General features: G+C 41.6%; 1 protein-coding gene across 4 annotated transcripts in view; it reads right to left on the reverse strand.

Moving 5' to 3' along the window:
- LOC111978387 (Golgi-specific brefeldin A-resistance guanine nucleotide exchange factor 1) overlaps positions 1 to 14,760 on the reverse strand; it is a 110,951-nt gene extending 96,191 nt beyond the window's left edge. For all 4 annotated transcript variants that reach the window (XM_024008417.2, XM_070448485.1, XM_070448486.1 and 1 more), the window contains exon 1: positions 14,479 to 14,760. The gene's annotated coding sequence lies outside the window, so the exon portion shown is untranslated. The remainder of the gene's footprint in view (positions 1 to 14,478) is intronic.
- Positions 14,761 to 22,020: the final 7,260 nt, after the last annotated feature.

The raw sequence follows: 22,020 nt of genomic DNA on the forward strand, positions 1-22,020 counted from the left end.
TGGTGGTGGCTGCTGTTATGGGTATGCTTGTCATCGGCAAGGACTAGGCAGTTTTTTAAAGGATAAAAATAAACTGAATAAAGCTAAGCACAGGCAAAAAACCTTGAGGAAAACCTGGTTTAGTCTGCTTTCCAACAGACACTGGGAGACAAATTCACCTAAAACACAAGGCCAAATATACACTGGAGTTGATTACCAATAACACATTGAATGTCCCTGATGGACTAGTTACAGTTGACTTAAATCTGCTTGAAAATCTATGTCAAGAGTTGAAAATGGTATACTAGCGATGATCAACAACCAACTTAACTGGGGTTGAAGAATTTGTAAAAAATGTATGTGCAAATATTGTTCAATCCATGTGTGCAAAGCTCTTAAGAAACTTACCCAGAAAGACTCTCAGCTGTAATCGCTGCCCAAGATGTGTCACTGCAACCTGAAAGGTTCTAAATGATGTCACCATTGCCCTTGATTCTAAGCAATGTTGTGCTGCTATTTTTATAGACTTGGCCAAAGCTTTTGATATGTTAGACCATCCCATTCTTGTGGGCCGGCTAAGGAGTATGGGTGTCTCTGAGGGGTCTTTGGCCTGGTTTGCTAACTACCTCTCTCAAAGAGTGCAGTGTATAAAGTCAGAATATCTGCTGTCTTAGCCACTGCCAGTCACCAATGGAGTACCCCAAGGCTCGATCCTAGGCCCCACGCTCAGTAGGAAGCTCTCTCATCCATTTATATGCAGATGATACAGTCTTATACTCAGCTGGCCCCTCCCCGGATTTTGTGTTAAACGCTCTACAACAAAGCCTTCTTAGAGTCCAGCAAGCTTTTTCTGCCCTTTACCTTTGTTTTGGAGGTGTCGAGGTTATGTGGTTTGGTAAGAAGAATGCCCCTCTTCCCACAGGTGTGATTACTACCTCTGAGGGGTTAGAGCTTGAAGTAGTCACCTCATACAAGTAATTGGGAGTATGGGTAGACGGTACACTATCCATCTCTCTGCACATATCTAAGCAGCAGGCTAAGGTTAAACCTAGACTTGGTTTCCTCTATCGTAAATGCTCCTCTTTCATACAAGCTGCCAAACTAACCCTGATTCAGATGACCATCCTACCCATGCTAGATTACGGAGACGTAATTTATAGATCGGCAAGTAAGGGTGCTCTCCAGCGGCTAGATGTCCTTCCCATTCGGCCATCAGATTTGCCACCAATGCTTCTTATTGGACACATCACTGCACTCTATACTGCTCTGTAAACTGGTCATCTCTGTATACCCGTCGCAAGACCCACTGGTTGATGCTTATTTATAAAACCCTCTTAGGCTTCACTCCCCCCTATCTGAGATATCTTCTGCAGCCCTCATCCAACACCCGTTCTGCCAGTCACATTCTGTTAATGGTCCCCAAAGCACACACATCCCTGGCTCACTCCTCTTTTCAGTTTGATGCAGCTAGCGACTGGAACAAGCGGCAACAAACACGCAAACTGGACAGTTTAATCAAAATGTGGAAAAAGTCAAGGGGAATGAATACTTTCTGAAGGCACTGTATTTGGCTAACTCACAAAATTATTTAAATAATCAACTTATAAATTGTTTATGGAAAACAATAGGGCTGTGACGATACCAGTACCGCAATATTTTTCCATGGAAAAAATTAAAACACGAAGCGGACCTAACTCTTTGGTCCTTTAAATACCTGCTGTTTGTAAAATATTGTGTGCTATTGCTTGGAATATAAATACATGTGAGACTCTAGATGACAACATAATGGTGTTTGTTTCCAACATTAGGGCTGTTTTCCTAAAGTGTTATGTTTCCTTGCCACGATACTAATGATTATCGCAATACTGGTATCGTCCCAGCCCTAGAAAACAATTGCGCAGGCATAACCATAAAGCAACTAGCCAAATGGTGCTTTCAAGACAACTAGGAACTCTGAAAAAAACGAGGTCAAATTGTGACGTTATAGGATGATGCCCGAGTTTGACTTGGAATTCCACTGAAAACTGAATGCATCCGGTTGTTTCCATCCCACTAAGGCTGCTCTGTCAAAGATGAGAATCTCTGCATCTTGCTAATACTGAAAAACCACCTAGCATATGAACAAAACGATGTAACTAGCCAAGAAACACAAGGACAAAGTCACACTTAAGTGGGTCGTTCTACCTCAAAAAGCAAAAGAGGATTTCAAAACCCACCATCTCAGATGGTTCTGAAATCATTTCTGTAGTTCGTAACAGATAGGATTAGCATTCCTGAAACATTGTTGAAATATAATTTTAACTCTGAGAAATTAAGCTAATTGCTTGAACCCAAATTAGCCATTTTAATTTATAGGATTCAGATATTCAATAAATATAGTACCCAACATCCGATTCGTACCAAACTTCCAATGAGTAAAACATGAGGAGTCCCCACAAAAATTGTCAAGTCACCCACGGACCCCCCCACGCCAATCTCACCCAACAACTAGTATACAGTATGAGTTCTATATGTTTGACAAGTAGTATGAAGCTGTGGCTTGGAATACTGCTTCTCCATACTACGTAATGTATTCCTAGTGAATCTGGTCATTTCTTCCCCTCACTGTTCAGAGAAATTAGTCATTGAAGTCACTTGCAATATTTACCATTAAGTAGTGTGAAAGTACCAGGATTTGACCATTAGAAGCTGCTGTTGCTACTATACCGGCACTTATTCATTTAGCTGGTCTCTTGTGTTTATTAAATAGATCACAACACTTCCATTGCAACATTGGGTAGAAAACTAATAGATTTGTCTCATTATGAAAATAAATTGTGGTCATCCTCACAATTCAAACCAGTCCTCCATGAAAGCAATTACATTTTTCCTAATAGAAACCTAATGATTCAAACCAACTCTCCTCGAATAGTCCAACCTGGGGTCTCATTAGCTTCCAGAAATATGCATTTTCAAAACCCAGACTATGAAAAAAAAAGAAAAGTGTTTTAAATAGGGGATGGGCAGTAACCAGATTTTCATATCATCCTTCTCTCATACCGGGAAATAAGGTATTACCGCCATAAAAAAACAACATTGGGCGTCTAGTACGTAACGAAATTAGCACAAGTAATAGCGCATTTCAATGCAGGTTGCTAGCTAAATATGCTAACGAGCGCAAACGAAAAATAAACCAATTTTAACTACAGGCTATTTAGATCATAAAGTCATACATACAGAGGTAGGCGCTACCAAATGTCAGTTTTGACATTTATAAGCTAATGTGAACGAGAGACATTCTACAAATGAACAAAGTCTTGACACATGCTTGTCTGAAGGAAGAACAGTACTGGCTCTGCAGCAGCATGTGGCTACATGCTGTGTCTGTGTGGAGTCTGGAGTCACTAGGGCAACGAACCTGCCTGCTCTGCTCAGAGAAGAAGATGGGCCAAGAACTGAGAGGAAAAACGCAAGGAAATCAAGATAGTGGCAGCAGTACAAATAACTTATCTAAAGGGCTTTGATTTACAAACACAGCAGAAAGCTGACAATATGACGCCCCTGTCACCTTATTAATTCAGCCACTTACTTAGATTAACTAGCAAGCGTTAATGCAAAATTCAGTTTTTCACACAGGAAAAAATATAAAACAAAAATATAAAACGCATAAGAAATATCTTGCTGTGTTTTGTAAACATGTGAAATGCACCAGACTAATTTTGTGCTTCAATTGCGCTTCTCCACTCAGATGAGAATTCACGAACGGGCATTCTATGTAGCTACTTTTCTCGGTGTAGCCAGCCTACTTTTCTCTGGTAAAATGCAAGATTAACTTTAAGCAAAACATGAGGAAATATTTTTGGCTACATTCTTTCTATGATAAACAGAAATATGATGGTCATGCATCGTTTTTGCAAAAAATTAAGAGCATTTACTTGTGTGGCTGCCAGCCAAATAGCATTCCACTTCTGTTGTCATCTGATGAAAATGAAGCATTTTCTGCCGAATGTGTTGCACTAATGTATTTTCTGTTTTTTGTATTTTTTGCTTCACTCCATTGAAGCAAAAAAACGCTTGTCTTTCAATATAAAAACGCGACCCTCATCAATATACAGCAGGACTCACCTGCTCCCGCTTTCTCCCGTTGTGCTTTTTACAAACAAGCACGTGATTAGCTCAACTGTTCTGGGGAACTACGGTAAGCTTCATAACGTAAAATAATGTGATAGGTGAAATAAAGAACGCAATCTGCTTCATCTCCTAACGTATTGCACAAGTTGACTGAAGGTATTTACTTAAAAAGGTAGCCACAAATATTAAACTATGTTGAAAAACTTTCAACGGTATGAAAAACCCATCTAGTGGCAATTTCCAAATACCCCAGTATACAGTATATACAGTATACTGCCCAAGCCTAGTTTTAAACCATTTCACCTGCGTTTTATATTGAAAGTCCGCGTTTTTTGCTTCAATAGTGTGATATGGGGTGTGCAACTATCATTTTTCTTCACGCAAAATACATTAGTGCAGGGCACTCCAGCCCTGTTCTTGGAGAGATACCATCCTGTATTGTAGGTTTTTGCTCCAACTCCAGTTGTAACTAACCTGAATCAGCTTATGAACAGCTAATTATTAGAATCAGGTGTGATAGATTCGGGCTCTCCAGGAACAGGGTTGGAGAGTCCTGCATCAGTGCAACACATTCGTCAGAAAATCGTTTTCATCAGATAACAGAAGAGCAACTATTTGGCTGAAGTAAATTAGCTTACAATGAGAAAGGTATTTTTTGAAAAAACTTTGGAAAAACTATACCCGAGGAAAGTAAAAGAGAAAAGTAGCAAACACATCAGTCAGAGGCTATCTTCATGATCTAATGACGAAGGCAAAGATATTTCATCCGAGTGGAGAAGTGCAACTGAAGCACGAAGTCTATTTTTACAACCACTGAGAATGTTCAAATACGTTGAGGAATTATTGTCAATCTTTCCAACTGTTTCCCTTTCGATAACCACTTAGCGTGAAAAGGAAAAATGTAATGCTCTGATCCAGTGTAATAAAATAGGCCTACCTGATTACTTCTTATCCCTTGCGCAAGTAGACTAAAGCTGTGTCTGTCCCGAGCTCACTGGCAAGGGAAACTGAGGGCCCATAATATGTTGTACAATGTAGCAAGGAGCTTCAGGCTGGACCCAATTGATAATACACTGCTCAAAAAAATAAAGGGAACACTTAAACAACACAATGTAACTCCAAGTCAATCACACTTCTGTGAAATCAAACTGTCCGCTTAGGAAGCAACACTGATTGACAATAAATTTCACATGCTGTTGTGCAAATGGAATAGACAAAAGGTGGAAATTATAGGCAATTAGCAAGACACCCCCAATAAAGGAGTGGTTCTGCAGGTGGTGACCACAGACCACTTCTCAGTTCCTATGCTTCCTGRCTGATGTTTTGGTCACTTTTGAATGCTGGCGGTGCTHTCACTCTAGTGGTAGCATGAGACGGAGTCTACAACCCACACAAGTGGCTCAGGTAGTGCAGCTCATCCAGGATGGCACATCAATGCGAGCTGTGGCAAGAAGGTTTGCTGTGTCTGTCAGCGTAGTGTCCAGAGCATGGAGGCGCTACCAGGAGACAGGCCAGTACATCAGGAGACGTGGAGGAGGCCGTAGGAGGGCAACAACCCAGTAGCAGGACCGCTACCTCTGCCTTTGTGCAAGGAGTAGCACTGCCAGAGCCCTGCAAAATGACCTCCAGCAGGCCACAAATGTGAGACCATATGCTGACACATGCACAAGGGGTCTGAGGATCTCATCTCGGTACCTAATGGCAGTCCAGGATGGCACATTAATGCGAGCTGTGGCAAAAAACATGACATTTAAATGGTATTAATATTAATATAGTTATATTCCCGTTAATTTCCACGGAAAGTTTCCACCTCTGAATATTCCACCAAAATGTGCAACCCTACTTATGACCGAAAATCACTTCTGGACATCTGAACAGCAATTATTCAACTCGAATTGGACAAAGATTTTTTTCTTTAACGAGTCCCGACAAAGGATATACGGCTTTCTCGGGAACGGGGCCAAATCCCCATCATTTGCATTTAGAAAAGACGGAGAAAAAGGGTTCTGGAGGTCAGGCTGCCTTTGAGAATTCATAGACGAGTGAGTAAACCTCCTCTACCATAAGTCCTATTAGCCAACGTGCAATCATTGGATAACAAAATGGATGAGAGCCGATCAAGGATATCTTACCAACGAGACATTAAAAACTGTAATACCTTACGTTTCATCGAGTCGTGGCTGAACGACATGGAAAACATACCACTGGCGGGGTACTCGGTCCATCTGCAAGATAGAACAGCTGCTTCCAGTAAGACGAGGGGTGGCGGTCTGTGTCAATAACAGCTGGAACATGAAATCTAATATTAAGCAAGCCTGAGGTAGAGTCTCTCATGATAAGCTGTGGAACACACTATTTACCAAGGGTTTTCATCTATATTCTTCGTAGCTGTCTACATACCACCACAAACCGATGCTGGCACTAAAACCACAATCAATGAGCTGTACATCGTGGCCAAAAGTTTTGAGAATGACACAAATATTAATTTTCACAAAGTCTGCTGCCTCAGTTTGTATGATGGCAATTTGCATATACTTCAGAATGTTATGAAGATTGATCAGATGAATTGCAATTAATTGCAAAGTCCCTCTTTGCCATGCAAATGAACTGAATCCCCCAAAAACATTTCCACTGCATTTCAGCCCTGCCACAAAAGGACCAGCTGACATGTCAGAGATTCTCTCGTTAACATAGGTGTGAGTGTTGACGAGGACAAGGATGGAGATCACTCTGTCATGCTGATTGAGTTCGAATACCAGACTGGAAGCTTCAAAAGGAGGGTGGTGCTTGGAATCATTGTTCTTCCTCTGTCAATCATGGTTACCTGCAAGGAAACGCGTGCGTCATCATTGCTTTGCACAAAAAGGGCTTCACAGGCAAGGATATTGCTGCCAGTAAGATTGCACATAAATCAACCATTTATCGGATCATCAAGAACTTCAAGGAGAGCGGTTCAATTGTTGTGAAGGAGGCTTCAGGGCGCCCAAGAAAGTCCATCAAGCGCCAGGACCGTCTCCTAAAGTTGATTTAGCTGCGGGATCGGGGCACCACCAGTACAGAGCTTGCTCAGGAATGGCAGCAGACAGGTGTGAGTGCATCTGCACGCACAGTGAGGCGAAGACTTTTGGAGGATGGCCTGGTGTCAAGAAGGGCAGCAAAGAAGCCACTTCTCTCCAGGAAAAACATCAGGGACAGACTGATATTCTGCAAAAGGTACAGGGATTGGACATCTGAGGCTGGGTGTAAAGTCATTTTCTGATGAATCCCTTTCCGATTGTTTGGGGCATCCGGAAAAAGCTTGTCCGCAGAAACAAGGTGAGCGCACCATCAGTCCTGGTGTCATGCAACAGTAAAGCGTCCTGAGACCACTCATGTGTGGGGTTGCTTCTCAGCCAAGGGTGTGGGCTCACTCACAATTTTGCCTAAGAACACAGCCATGAATAAAGAATGTACCAACACATCCTCCGAGAGCAACTCGCCCAAACATCCAGGAAACAGTTTGGTGCGAACAATGCCTTTTCCAGCATGATGGAGCACCTTGCAATACGAACAAAGTGGATAACTAAGTGGCTTGGGGAACAAAACATCAATATTTGTCCATGGCCAGCAAACTCCCAGACCTTAATCCATTGAAACTTGTGGTCAATCCTCAAGAGGCGGGTGACAAACAAAAACCCACAAATTCTGACAAAATCCAAGCATTGATTCATGGCAAGAAAGTGCTCCATCAGTCAATGTGGCCCAGAAGTTAACTGACAAGATGCCAAGCGGATTGCAGAGGTCTGGGAAAAAGAAGGGTCAACACTGCAAATATTGACTCTTTTCACAACTTCATGTATATTGTCAAAAAAGCCCTTTGACACTTATGAAATGCTTGAATATACTCAGATCCACTAAACATCTGACAAAAATATCTAAAGACACTGAAGCAGCAAACTTTGTGGAAATTAATATTTATGTCATTCTCAAAACCTTTGGCCACGACTGTATACAGCCATAAGCAAACAGGAAACAATCATATAGGTGGCACTCCTAGTGGCCGGGGACTTTAATGCAGGGAAACTTAGATCAGTTTTACCTCATTTCATCAGCACGTTAAATGTGCAACCAGAGGGGGAAAAAGTCTAGACCACCTTTACTCCACACACAGAGACACGTACAAAGCTCTCCCTCGCCCTCCATTTGGCAAATCGGAACATAATTCTATCCTCCTGATTTCTGCTCACAAGCAAAAACTAAACCAGGAAGTACCAGTGACTCGCTCAATAAGGAAGTGGTCAGAGGACGCAGATGCTAAACTACAGGACTGTTTTGCTAGCACAGACTGGAATATGTTCCAGGATTCTTCCGATGGCATTGAGGAGTACACTACATCAGTCCCTGCCTTCATCAATAAGTGCATTGATGACGTCGTCCCCACAGTGACCATACGTACATACCCCAACCAGAAGCCATGGATTACAGGCAACATTCACACTGAGCTAAAGGGTAGAGCTGCCGCTTTCAAGGAGCGGGACTCTAAGCCGGAAGCTTTTAAGAAATCCCGCTATGCCCTCCGACGAACCATCAAACAGGCAAAGCTTCAATACAGGACTAAGATTGAATCCTACTACACCGGCTCTGACGCTCTTCAGATGTGGCAGGGCTTGCAAACTATTACAAACTACAAAGGGGAGCACTGCCGCGAGCTGCCCAGTGACGCAAGTCTACCATACGAGCTAAATAACTTCTATACTCGCTTTAATACCAGCAACACTGAAGCATGCAGGGGGCATCAGCTGTTCCAGAAAACTGTGTGATCACGCTCTCCATAGCCAATGTGAGTAAGACCTTTAAACAGGCTAACATTCACAAGGCCAGACGGATTACCAGGACGTGTACTCCGAGCATGCGCTGACCAACTGGCAAGTGTCTTCAATGACATTTTCAACCTTTCCCTAACCGAGTCTGTAATACCAACATGTTTCAAACAGACCACCATAGTCCCTGTGCCCAAGAACACCAAGGTAACCTGCCTAAATGACTACCGACTCATAGCAATCACATCCTTAGCCATTTAGTGCTTGAAAGTCTGGTCAAGGCTCACAACACCCTTATCCCAGAAACCCTAGACCCACTCCAATTTGCATACAACCCCAACAGAGCCACAGATGATCCCATCTTTATTGCACTACACACTGCCCTTTCCCACCTGGACAAAAGGAACACCTACGTGAGAATGCTATTCATTGACTAAGCTCAGCGTTCAACACCAAAGCTCATTACTGAGCTAAGGACCCTGGAGCTAAACACCTCCCTCTGCAACTGGATCCTGGACTTCCTGACGGGCCGACCCCAGTTGGTAAGGGTAGGTAACATCTACCGTGCTGATCCTCAACACAGGGGCCCCTCAGGTGCATGCCCAGCCCCCTCCTGTACTCCCTGTTCACCCACGACTGCATAGCCAAGTACGACTCCAACACCATCATGTTTCCCGACGACACAACTGATCACTGACAACGATGAGACAGCCTATGGGGAGGTCAGAGAGCTGGAAGTGTGGTGCCAGGGTAACAACCTCTCCCTCAACGTGAGCAAGACAAAGGAGATGATTGTTGACTACAGAAAAAGGAGGCCCGAGCACGCCCCATTCTCATCGATGGGGCTGTAGTGGAGCAGGTTGAGAGCTTGAAGTTCCTTGGTGTCCACATCACCAACAAACTATCATGGTCCAAACACACCAAGACAGTCATGAAGAGGGCACAACAATGCCTATTCCCCCCCAGGTGACTGAAAAGATTTGGCATGACCCCCAGATCCTCAAAAAATTATACAGCTGCACCGTCGAGAGCATCCTGACTAGAGGTCGACCGATTAATCGGAATGGACGATTAATCGGGGCCGATTTCAAGTTTTCATAACAATCAGAAATTGGTATTTTTGGGCGCCGATTTGCCGATTTATTTATTTTTTTACACCTTTATTTAATCTTTATTTAACTAGGCAAGTCAGTTAAGAACACATTCTTATTTTCAATGACGGCCTAGGAACGTCCTGCCTCATTCAGGGGCAGATGACATATTTTTAACCTTGTCAGCTCGGGGGATCCAATCTTGCAACCGTTCAGTTAACTAGTCCAATGCTCTAACACCTGATTACATTGCACTCCACGAGGAGCCTGCCTGTTAGCGAATCCAGTAAGCTAAGGTAAGTTGCTAGCTAGTGTAACGGATGTGAAATGGCTAGCTAGTTAGCGGGTACGCGCTAGTAGCGTTTCAATCAGTTACGTCACTTGCTCTGAAACTAGATGTAAGTGTTGGCCCTTGTTCGCAAGGGCCGCGGCTTTTGTGGAGCGATGAGGTACGACGCTCGTGGGCGACTGTTGTTGATGTGTGCAGAAGGTCCCTGGTTCGCGCGCCGTGTCGGGGCGAGGGGACGGTTTAAAGTTTCGTGTTACAAGGACACATTACTTAAACTTATCTTTAAAAAAACAATCAATCAATGACTGTCATTGCTCCAATGTGTACTTAACCATAAACATCAATGCTTCTTAAATCAATACACAAGTATATATTTTTAAACCTGCATCATTCTAGCTAAAAGAAATCCAGGTATTAGACAAGGCCAATATTAACCAGACGTTGAAATTGTGTCAATTTCTCTTGCGTTCATTGCATGCAGAGTCAGGGTATATGCAACAGTTTGGGCCGCCTGGCTCTTTGCGAACTAATTTGCCAGAATTTTACGTAATTATGACAACATTGAAGGTTGTGCAATGTAACAGGAATATTTAGACTCATGGATGCCACCCGTTAGACAAAATACGGAACGGAATAAACGTTTTGTTTTCGAGGTGATAGTTTCCGGATTAGTCAAAGGTATATGGTTTAGAGAGAAATAGTCGACGCGTTATAATTCCTGTAATAACTTGCGGCTGAATTTGAAAGGGGTTCCTTCATATTTTACAGTTCATGTCTTCCATAGAGAATGTCTTAATCTACTTCAAATAAGGTCTGTGTTTCGTGCACGCTTAAACCGCCTCGACGTTTTGATACCCGTGTAAATCTCACTAGGATAAGGTAATGTTTGTCAACATATTTTCATAAATCCACTCTACAAAAAAATGTATCTTCGCTTATATTTAGCCAATATTGATCAGAGTTACCTTGTCCTATGGATATCTACACAGTTATAAAATTGGCACGGTGATGTAAGCCTACACGAAACACAGACCTTATTTTAAGTGAATCTAAAAAATATCCTATGGAATAAATGAAGGAACCGCTTTTCAGATTTTGCTAGGTGTCATGGGAATTATGACTCGCACTTTGGTTGTCAATTCTTACCATGCCCATTATTAAAATAGGATTTCCTGCATATAGAAATTAAGGTTTTTGTTTTCAACATTCATCACAGGTAACTTAAACTCTATTTTTATTCAAACAGTTGAGAGTATTTGTCTCCTAAGCAGACTCTTCAGTATCATTGTCACTTCAGAGCTGTGTGTGTGTATTTATGTATTATATTAAGTTAAAATAAAAGTGTTCATTGTTCATTCAGTATTGTTGCAACTGTCATTATTACAAAAATGTGTATGTATGATATATATATATATTTAAAACTTTTTTTTTTAATAAATCGGCCGGTTAATCGGTATCGGCTTTTTTTGTCCTCCAATAATCGGTATCGGTATCGGCATTGAAAAATCATAATCGGTCGACCTCTAATCCTGACGGGTTGCATCACCGCCTGGTATGGCAATTGCTCAGCCTCTGACCGCAAGGCACTACAGAGGGTAGTGCGTACGGCCCAGTACATCACTGGGGCCAAACTTTCTGCCATCCAGGACCTCTATACCAGGCGGTGTCAGATGAAGGCCCCAAAACTTGCCAATGCCCCAAAAATTGCCAAGGACTCCAACCACCCTAGTCATAGAGTGTTCTCTCTGCTACCGCACAGCAAGCGGTACCGGAGTGCTAAGTCTAGGTCAAAAAGGCTTCTTAATAAGGATCGGACCCTTTTTTTCAATTTGTGTCTAAAATGACACCCAAATCTAACTGCCTGTAGCTCAGGACCTGAAGCAAGGATATGCATATTCTTGATACCATTTGAAAGGAAACACTGAAGTTTGTGGAAATGTGAAATTAATGTAGTAGAATATAACACATTAGATCTGGTAAAAGATAACACATTTTTCTTTGTGTTTTCTTGTGTTTGTTTTTTCATCATTTTCGAAATTCAAAATTAAGGCCACACTATTATTCCAGTTTAGGCACAATTTAGATTTTGGCCACTAAATGGCAGCAGTGTATGTGTAAAGTTTTAGACTGGTCCAATGAACCATTGCATTTCTGTTCAAAATGTTGTATCAAGACTGCCCAAATGTGCCTAATTGATCTATTAATACATTTTAAGTTCATAACTGTGCACTTTCCTCAAACAATAGCATAGTATTCTTTCACTGTAATAGCTACTGTAAATTGGACAGTGCAATTAGATTAACAAGAATTTAAGCTTTGTATAGCTTACAGCTATACTGTTATTTTATTGTTGCTCCTTAATTATTTGTTATATTTCTATTTTATTTTCGTTAAACTGCATTGTTGGTTAAGAGCTTGTAAGTAAGCATTTCACTGTAAGGTCTACCTACACCTGTTGTATTTTGCGCATGTGACAAATAAAAATGTATTTGATTTGTCTAGCGTATTTTGTTCTGTTGAAAGTCTACCAACAAATTTGCTGTTTCCATCAGGCCTGTTGTGACATTTTTTTATCCAACATGTACTTTACTCACAGAAAAAGGTTGCATGGAAACCTTGTTACTGTCTATCTTTATTTCTCCAAACACAATTCCAATCACTGTCTTTTAAGCATTTTAACAATGCTTCTTACACATTTTCTAAAAGAGAACTGATACTGTATACTGGTCGTTAGGGTGGGATTGGCATGGGTTGTGGGGGGTCCGTGGGTTGCTTTTGCCAATTTTGGGGGATTCCCCATGTCTTACTCATTAGTAGGAAGACGTTTGCTCCAAATCGGATGTTGGGTACAATATTTATTGAATATTATATGAAATCCTATAACTTAAAATGGCCAATTTGAGTGCAATCAATTAGCTTAATTTCTGAGATAAAACTAAATTTCAACAAAACAAAGTTTCAGGAACACCGATCTTAACCATTTCAGTACAGAAGATTTCAGAGCAATCTGAGACAGTGGGTGTCATGGCTTGCTGAAATGACATGGAACGACACTAGTAGCCTTTCGGGATAACTCAACCAACTTCTACATTTGGGCTTTCCAAATGCTCTGTGTGACTGACCACCTGCCAAAGTGGCTGGTGAAACAGGGCTCCACAGTGCGACCATTTTACTCACATACGCGCCTAAATGTTTTGCTGTGCGACATGGAATTTTTATTTAGGAGCAACAGTGCACCTACAAAATTAACAATTCTATTTAACACCTCAAATGTTTCATTGTGTTGCTAAATTTGTTTGTGTACACCTACATTTTTCAATTAAGGCGCATATGTGCTCCTTGTAAAAAAGGTCAGCCCTGTGAAATAGACATTCTTACCCACCAATGCCAAAATCTACCCGCATTTGGTGAGTGTTAATTTAACGTCAAAATGTGGAAACAATGCCAGGGCAATTCATACTTAGTTGCCATCATACCTTGTTCAAAGACTATTACAGGGTAAGGAAACCAATGTGTCATTTAATAATTTGGGTGACCTATCCCTTTAACACATCTATGGCCCAATTGATAACCTAGCAGCAATATTGCAATCTAGCTAGCTACTCAGCTAGTCAGGTACAGGCATCTGATGATTAGCAAGGATAGTCCAGATAACTAGCTGGCTAAGTAATAAAGGCCTGCATTATCACTTGATTTTCAACATGAACAGACAGCGGAATGTCAACCAAGAATATTCCTAATACTGCTGGTGAATTAAGTTAACACCCCATCATGTGATGAAGCATACAGGTTGGCAAAGTAGATAAAGTAACGTTCATTGGATTGACACCAATGACGTTACAATCTAGCTAGCTAGTTAAAGTAGCTAGCTCTCTGCATAAGACAGCTAACGTTAACTACATAAGTGGCTTGCTGTAGAATTCAATAGCTAGCTAACTGTCATGGCCAACGATTTAGCTAGCATTAACTCGTCTTTCTTGGTGAGACAGATAACATTAACGTTAGTTACTTAGCTACTTTATCACGCTAACGTAGTTAGGCTCAGTCATACATTTGACAGGTCGGCTAGCTAGTTATGCCCTAGTTTACATCGTTGACAACACACAGCGTCGGTGTGAAATTAGCCATTACTGGGTTTTTGAAGCATCAGCTAGCAAACTAACATTGCACACAACTTTTGGGATCAAACTGAACTGCGAAAATACCCTACCTGTTAGGAGTTCCAAGATGGAGTGCTGTGCGATTTCAATTGATAAGCTAGCAAGCTAACTGCCCAACAGTGATGACCAATAATCAATTACAAGACATAGGAAAACTACTATATTTTGACATTCCAGTACGTGAGACACATTCAAACCAAAAACTATTAATTCAAAAGGTAGCTATATGGTTCCTAATATACACAAATGAAACACATAAACCGGCCGACAATCTGTACTTAGTAAACACACTACGTGGAAAAGCTGGGTCTTCACAACCGAACATGCTGCACTGCCACTGGAATAGTTTGACAGCTCTCTAGGCCAATCGGGTTTGACTGCTCGGTAAACCAATCAATCCCGATTAAATATAATTATTTTAGCAAAAAAATATTGATTCACTTGAAGATATGGGAGTTTTTTTTTAACATTTACCATAATTAGGTACATAAATTTATGTTGATCCATAAACTAATGTTTTTCAGCTAATCCCAGTCACAACAGAACTAAAATCAATGAATCAAAATGGGCAGGACTACATAAGGACTACGTAGGCAGCACGGTTGATTGAGTGTTCGTGATAACGAAAGCATGATGGTCAGCATCCATGGCATTGCAAAATACTGCAGCACTGGTCAGTTTTAAAAATCTTTGACTGCAGACTAGGCTACACATCTCTGCAACCTGATGTAAACAACATTACAAGCTGTTCATTGTAGCCTATGTTTCCAGTACATGCTGGCTTCATCTGTTGATACACATGTATGAAGGTTTTCGTTTAATTTTGTTTCATACAAAATACCAGCCCTGTTTGTGGGCCGGTATGATGAAAAAATCATTCAAAAATAACATTATTTCGGGAGCCAATGTTTCCTTATGCATTCATGGTTGTGCTATTCTTTAGCATTATAACCATTAATTATGGAATAGTTATTAGTTATGGAATAGTTATTTCCATAATGGCTGATTAATCAATAGATAGACCTATTGAAAGTATATGGAGGGAAAACTTCATGTGAAATATCTCATTTAAAATGTAGCCTATAATGCAGCGTAAACTTTCATTTTTGTAGAAAATAAAAGCATTTATGTTTCTACATGTCATGTAAAGATCTTGTGGGGTTTTCTATAACTTATCAAAATTGAATGTACAGTATATCAAAGCCCTTATCTCTCTGTGTGATATCAGTGGCCTATTTATTTAACATATATTCCATGACAATTGTATTGCTTTGTGTTTAAAACATGCAGCGGTAACTCCTTACAATCAAAGCCCTTTATTTGCCCATTTGCAAAGTGTTTGATCACCTGTGGGGTTTGTAATTACAACATTTCATCTGCAAATAAAGGAACGTAATAGACACGCCAACCCCACTGAGGCAATAACAAGACAGATATCTTTATGGATGTCAGTCATACACCTGTACATACATGACATTTGTGGTATGCTCAACCAACAGGTTATGTTTTGTACAAATTGTTGTGAACATCTGTCAAAATAGTAAAAATAAACACCTGGAACCTAGATGATAATATTTAATCTACAAAACTAAAATTGTTCAACAGTTTGCACATTGAAACAATGTGTTAATTTATTCATCAAACAGCACAATCATTATTACATAATTATAGACGATGATGTGAAAGAAGTAGGCTTCTTCTCCACTACATGAAACATCTGGATTTCTTTTGATGACACAGAGTGGAATATGTTACGGGGTTCATCCAATGGCATTGAGGAGTATACCACCTTATTGATGAAGCCGGTGACTAAGTGCATCGACGACGTTGTCCCCACAGTGACCGTACGTACAACCAGACGCCATGCATTACAGGCAACATCCGCACCGAGCTAAAGGCTAGAGCTGTCACTGTCAAGGAGTTGGACACTAATCCGAACGCTTATAAGAAATCACGCTATGCCCTCCGACGAACCATCAAACAGGCAAAGCGTCAATACAGGACTAAGATTGAATCATACTACACCATCTCTGACGCTCGTCGTGGCAGAGCATGTAAACTATTACGGACTACGAAGGGAAGCCCAGCTGCGAGCTGCCCAGTGACGCAAGCCTACCAGACGAGCTAAATGCCTTTTATGCTCGCTTCGAGGCAAGCAACATTGAAGCATGCATGAGAGCGCCAGCTGTTCTGGACAACTGTGAACCACGCTCTCCGTAGCCGATGTGAGCAAGACCTTTAAACAGGTTAACATTCACAAGGCCGTGTACTCAGAGCATGCGCGGACCAACTGTCAAGTGTCATCACTGATATTTTCAATCTCTCCCTGACCGAGTCTGTAATACCTACATGTTTCAAGCAGACCACCATAGTCCCTATGCCCAAGAAAGCAAAGCTAACCTGCCTAAATGACTACCCCCCTGTAGCACTCATGTCAGTAGCCATGAAGTGCTTTGAAAGCCTGGTCATGGCTCACATCAACACCAGCATCCCGGAAAGCCTAGACCCACTCAATTCACATACCGTCCCAACACAATCTCAATCGCACTCCACACTGCCCTTTCCCACCTGGACAAAAGGAACACCTGTGAGAATGCTGTTCATTGACTACAGCTCAGCATTCAACACCATAGTGCCCACAAAGCTCATCACTAAGCTAAGGACCCTGGGACTAAACACCTCCCTCTGCAACTGGATCCTGGACGTCCTGATGGGCCGCCCCTAGGTGGTAAGGGTAGGTAACAACACATCTGCCACGCTGATCCTCAATACGGGGGCCCCTCAGGGGTGTGTGATTAGTCCCCTCCTGTTACTCCCTGTTCACCCACGACTGCGTGGTCAAGCACGACTCCAACACCATCATTAACAGTGGTAGGCCTGATCACCGACAATGATGAGACAGCCTAGAGGGAGGAGGTCAGAGACCTGGCAGTGTGGTGCCAGGACAATACTCTCCCTCCACGTGAGCAAGACAAAGGAGCTGATCGTGGACTACAGTCAAAAGGAGGACCGAACATGCCCCCATTCAAATCAACGGGCTGTAGTGGGAGTTGAGAGTTAAGTTCCTTGGTGTACACATCACCAAACTATCATGGTCTAAACACTCCAAGACAGTTGTGAAGAGGGCACGACAATACCTTTTCCCCCTCAGGAAACTGAAAAGATTTGTCATTGGTCCCCAGATCCTCAAAAAGTTCTACAGCTGCACTATCGAAAGCATCCTGATCAGTTGCATCACCACCTGGTATGGCAACTGCTCGGCATCCAACCGTACGAGCTACAGAGGGTAGTGCGTACAGTCCAGTACATCACTGGGGCCAACCTTCCTGCCATCCAGGACTTACCGAGTATAGTAAAAATAAAGACAAACCTTGGAATGTGAAAATAGCAATAAGAAAAACCCTGGAATATGTATGTCTCTAAACTTTTGACTGGTACTGTATATACTAGGCGGTGTCAGAGGAAGGCACAAAATATTGTCAAAGTCATACTGTTCTCTCTGCTACCGCACAGCAAGTGGTACCAGAGCACCAAGTCTAGATACAAAAGGCTCCTTAACAGCTTCTACCCTCAAGCCATAATACTGCTGAACAATTAATCAAATGGCCAAATGGACTACTTACATTGACACTCACCCTGTTTTGTTTTTACACTGCTGCTACGCGCTATTTATTTTCTATGTATAGTCACTTTACCCCTACCTACAAATTACCTCGACTAACCTGTTCCCACATACATTGACTCAGTACCAGTACCCCTTGTATATAGCCTCGTTATTGTTCTTTTGTGTTAATATTTACTAAAGTTAAAAAGTAACTATTTCTTGAACTGCATTGTTGGTTAAGGGCTTGTAAGTAAGTATCTACACCTGTTGTATTCGGCGCATGTGTCAGCGTTAGTGGTGTATAGGTGAGGATGGAGTCAAGTGCAGGAAACAGAACTGAGTAAAAAATAACATACTTTACTCGGGAGAAAAATAAAAAGTACAAACAAATCCACGTAGGGATAACCAACCCTAACACACAAGACTAACACATAACAGGAACAATCACGCACAACACATAATGGGAACCAGAGGGTTAAATATGGAAATAATAATAACTTAATGGGAACCAGGTGTGTACACTCAAGACATAACAAATGGAAAACAGAAATATGGATCGGTGGCAGCTAGAAAGCCGGTGACGACGAGCGCCGAACGCCGCCCGAACAAGGAGAGGCACCAACTTTGGCGGAAGTTGTGACAACATGAGAATCTATGTGATGACATTTTTAATTTATTTTATTTGACTTCATCAAAACTGAAAATATTTACTCAAGATATCTGTGAAGTAACTATAATTTTTATTCATAGTTATCCTATTACAGACTGATAAAACTGATGCCAGATTTTGGAATCAGTTGCCAATGAAACCTTTAGGATGTTTTCCATTATAGAGTTGGTTATAAGAATTCCTTTGATGTCATATTTCTCAGGCAATTGAATCTAATTCATTTATAAGTCTTAATTTCTAGGCACTGGTGTGCTTGTGGCGTCATTTGATGGAGTTCTGCATACAGTAACATAGTTTGCCAGGCAGTTGTAAGAAATTAGACAAAATCAGGTTTAAAGGCCTAGTGCATTCAAAAATGTGATATACCTGTCTTTTATAAATATTTTCACACTAGGTGGTCGGAATAATACTGTAAAATTGTGAAAATTATGATAATTCCCTTTTAATGTATGAGCTTTTTGAAAAGACTGCCTGAAATTTCAGACTGTTTTGGTGGGATAAAAGTTTTGGCCTGCCTGGTGACATCAACAGGCTGTAAATTGGTTAATAGACCAATAAGAAAGAGAGCTCCAAACCTCTGCCAAATACAGCTAGTTTTCAGTTTTCAGTTAGTGGCAGAATTTTTGGGGGTGCATGCGCTACAGAAGGCTAAATCTGTCCTTAATGCAAGACTAGTAAAGGCCCAGTGCACTACTTTTGTGAGAAGATTATTTTTCTAAATTCAGACTTTTCAGGGGGTGCTGCAGCACCCTCAGCACCCATACTTCCCGCGGCTATGATTAGTGCTGTAATAAGATAGATAGCTTAGGCTATTATCAGGGCATTTGTTGCTACAATCTTTAGACACATTTGGATTTTTGATCATCTGGAAAAAATACTAATTGAAAGTAAAATGATGACAGACCTTCAAATCAATTAGCTTCCCACTGAGCAAAAACTGGTTGAATCAACGATGTTTCCACGTCATTTCAACAAAAAAGAATCTATGTGATGACGTTGAATCAACGTGGAAAACTGATTGTATTTTGCAAAAAGTCATCAACGTAAGGGAATTTGGTTTGTTTAACCTAACATAGTGACATTAACATAGTGACATTTTTTGTTGATTTCAAGTTGATTTCACGTTAGTTGACAACTCAACGAAATGTAAATCAAAACTAGACGTTGAAATTTCATCTATGCCCAGTGGGTTTCGGCAGTGGGTAAATCCTATATGATGAGATGTATTGATTCATGAATGTTGGCAAATTTACCTAAAATGATCAATATGTAAAAGGTATATACAGTGGGGAGAACAAGTATTTGATACACTGCCGATTTTGGAGGTTTTCCTACTTACAAAGCATGTAGAGGTCTGTAATTTTTATCATAGGTACACTTCAACTATGAGAGACGGAATCTAAAACAAAAATCCAGAAAATCACATTGTATGATTTTTAAGTAATTAATTTTGCATTAATTGCATGACATAAGTATTTGATACATCAGAAAAGCAGAACTTAATATTTGGTACAGAAACCTTTGTTTGCAATTACAGAGATCATACGTTTCCTGTAGTTCTTGACTAGGTTTGCACACACTGCAGCAGGGATTTTGGCCACTCCTCCCTACAGATCTTCTCCAGATCCTTCAGGTTTCGGGGCTGTCGCTGGGCAATACGGACTTTCAGCTCCCTCCAAAGATTTCTATTGGGTTCAGGTCTGGAGACTGGCTAGGCCACTCCAGGACCTTGAGATGCTTCTTACGGAGCCACTCCTTAGTTGCCATGTCTGTGTGCTTCGTGTCGTTGTCATGCTGGAAGACCCAGCCACGACCCATCTTCAATGCTCTTACTGAGGGAAGGAGGTTGTTGGCCAAGATCTCGCGATACATGGCCCCATCCATCCTCCCTCAATACGGTGCAGTCGTCCGTCCCCTTTGCAGAAAAGCATCCCCAAAGAATGATGTTTCCACCTCCATGCTTCACGGTTGGATGGTGTTCTTGGGGTTGTACTCATACTTCTTCTTCCTCCAAACACGGCGAGTGGAGTTAGACCAAAAAGCTCTATTTTTGTCTCATCAGACCACATGACCTTCTCCATTCCTCCTCTGGATCATCCAGATGGTCATTGGCAAACTTCAGACAGCCTGGACATGCACTGGCTTAAGCAGGGGACCTTGCGTGCGCTGCAGGATTTTAATCCATGACGGCGTAGTGTGTTACTAATGGTTTTCTTTGAGACTGTGGTCCCAGCTCTCTTCAGGTCATTGACCAGGTCCTGCCGTGTAGTTCTGGGCTGATCCCTCACCTCCTCATGATCATTGATGCCCCACGAGGTGAAATCTTGCATGGAGCCCCAGACCGAGGGTGATTGACCGTCATCTTGAACTTCTTCCATTTTCTAATAATTGCGCCAACAGTTGTTTCCTTCTCACCAAGCTGCTTGCCTATTGTCCTGTAGCCCATCCCAGCCTTGTGCAGGTCTACAATTTTATCCCTGATGTCCTTACACAGCTCTCTGGTCTTGGCCATTGTGGAGAGGTTGGAATCTGTTTGATTGAGTGTGTGGACAGGTGTCTTTTATACAGGTAACGAGTTCAAACAGGTGCAGTTAATACAGGAATGAGTGGAGAACAGGAGGGCTTCTTAAAGAAAAACTAACAGGTCTGTGAGAGCCGGAATTCTTACTGGTTGGTAGGTGATCAAATACTTATGTCATGCAATAAAATGCAAATTAATATTTAAAATCATACAATGTGATTTTCTGGATTTTTTGTTTTAGATTCCGTCTCTCACAGTTGAAGTGTACCTATGATAAAAATGACAGACCTCTACTGCTTTGTAAGTAGGAAAACCTGCAAAATCGGCAGTGTATCAAATACTTGTTCTCCCCACTGTAAGTGGTCATTTAGGGCCCAGGTCGCTAAGGGCCCAACCCTCCAAAAAATAATAATATACTGAAAAAATATATAAACACAACATACAACAATTTCAACGATTTTATGAGTTACAGTTCATATAAGGAAATCAGTCAATTTAAATAAATTCATTAGAACCTTAATCTATGGATTTCATATCATGGTACAGGGTGCAGCCATGTGTTGCCTGGGAGGGCAATGGACCCACCCACTTGGGAGCCAGGCCTAGCCACAGAATGGGGTTTTTCCCACAAAAGGGCTTTCTTACAGACAGAAATATTCCTGTTTCATCAGCTGTCCAGCTGGCTGGTCTCAGACGATCCCGCAGGTGAAGAAGACGGATGTGGAGGTCCTGAGCTGGCATGGTTACATCTGGTCTGCGGTTGTGAGGCCGGTTGGATGTACTACCAAGTTCTCTTA

The sequence above is a fragment of the Salvelinus sp. IW2-2015 genome, linkage group LG18, assembly GCF_002910315.2.
Source record: "Salvelinus sp. IW2-2015 linkage group LG18, ASM291031v2, whole genome shotgun sequence".
NCBI classification, from domain to species: Eukaryota; Metazoa; Chordata; class Actinopteri; order Salmoniformes; family Salmonidae; genus Salvelinus; species Salvelinus sp. IW2-2015.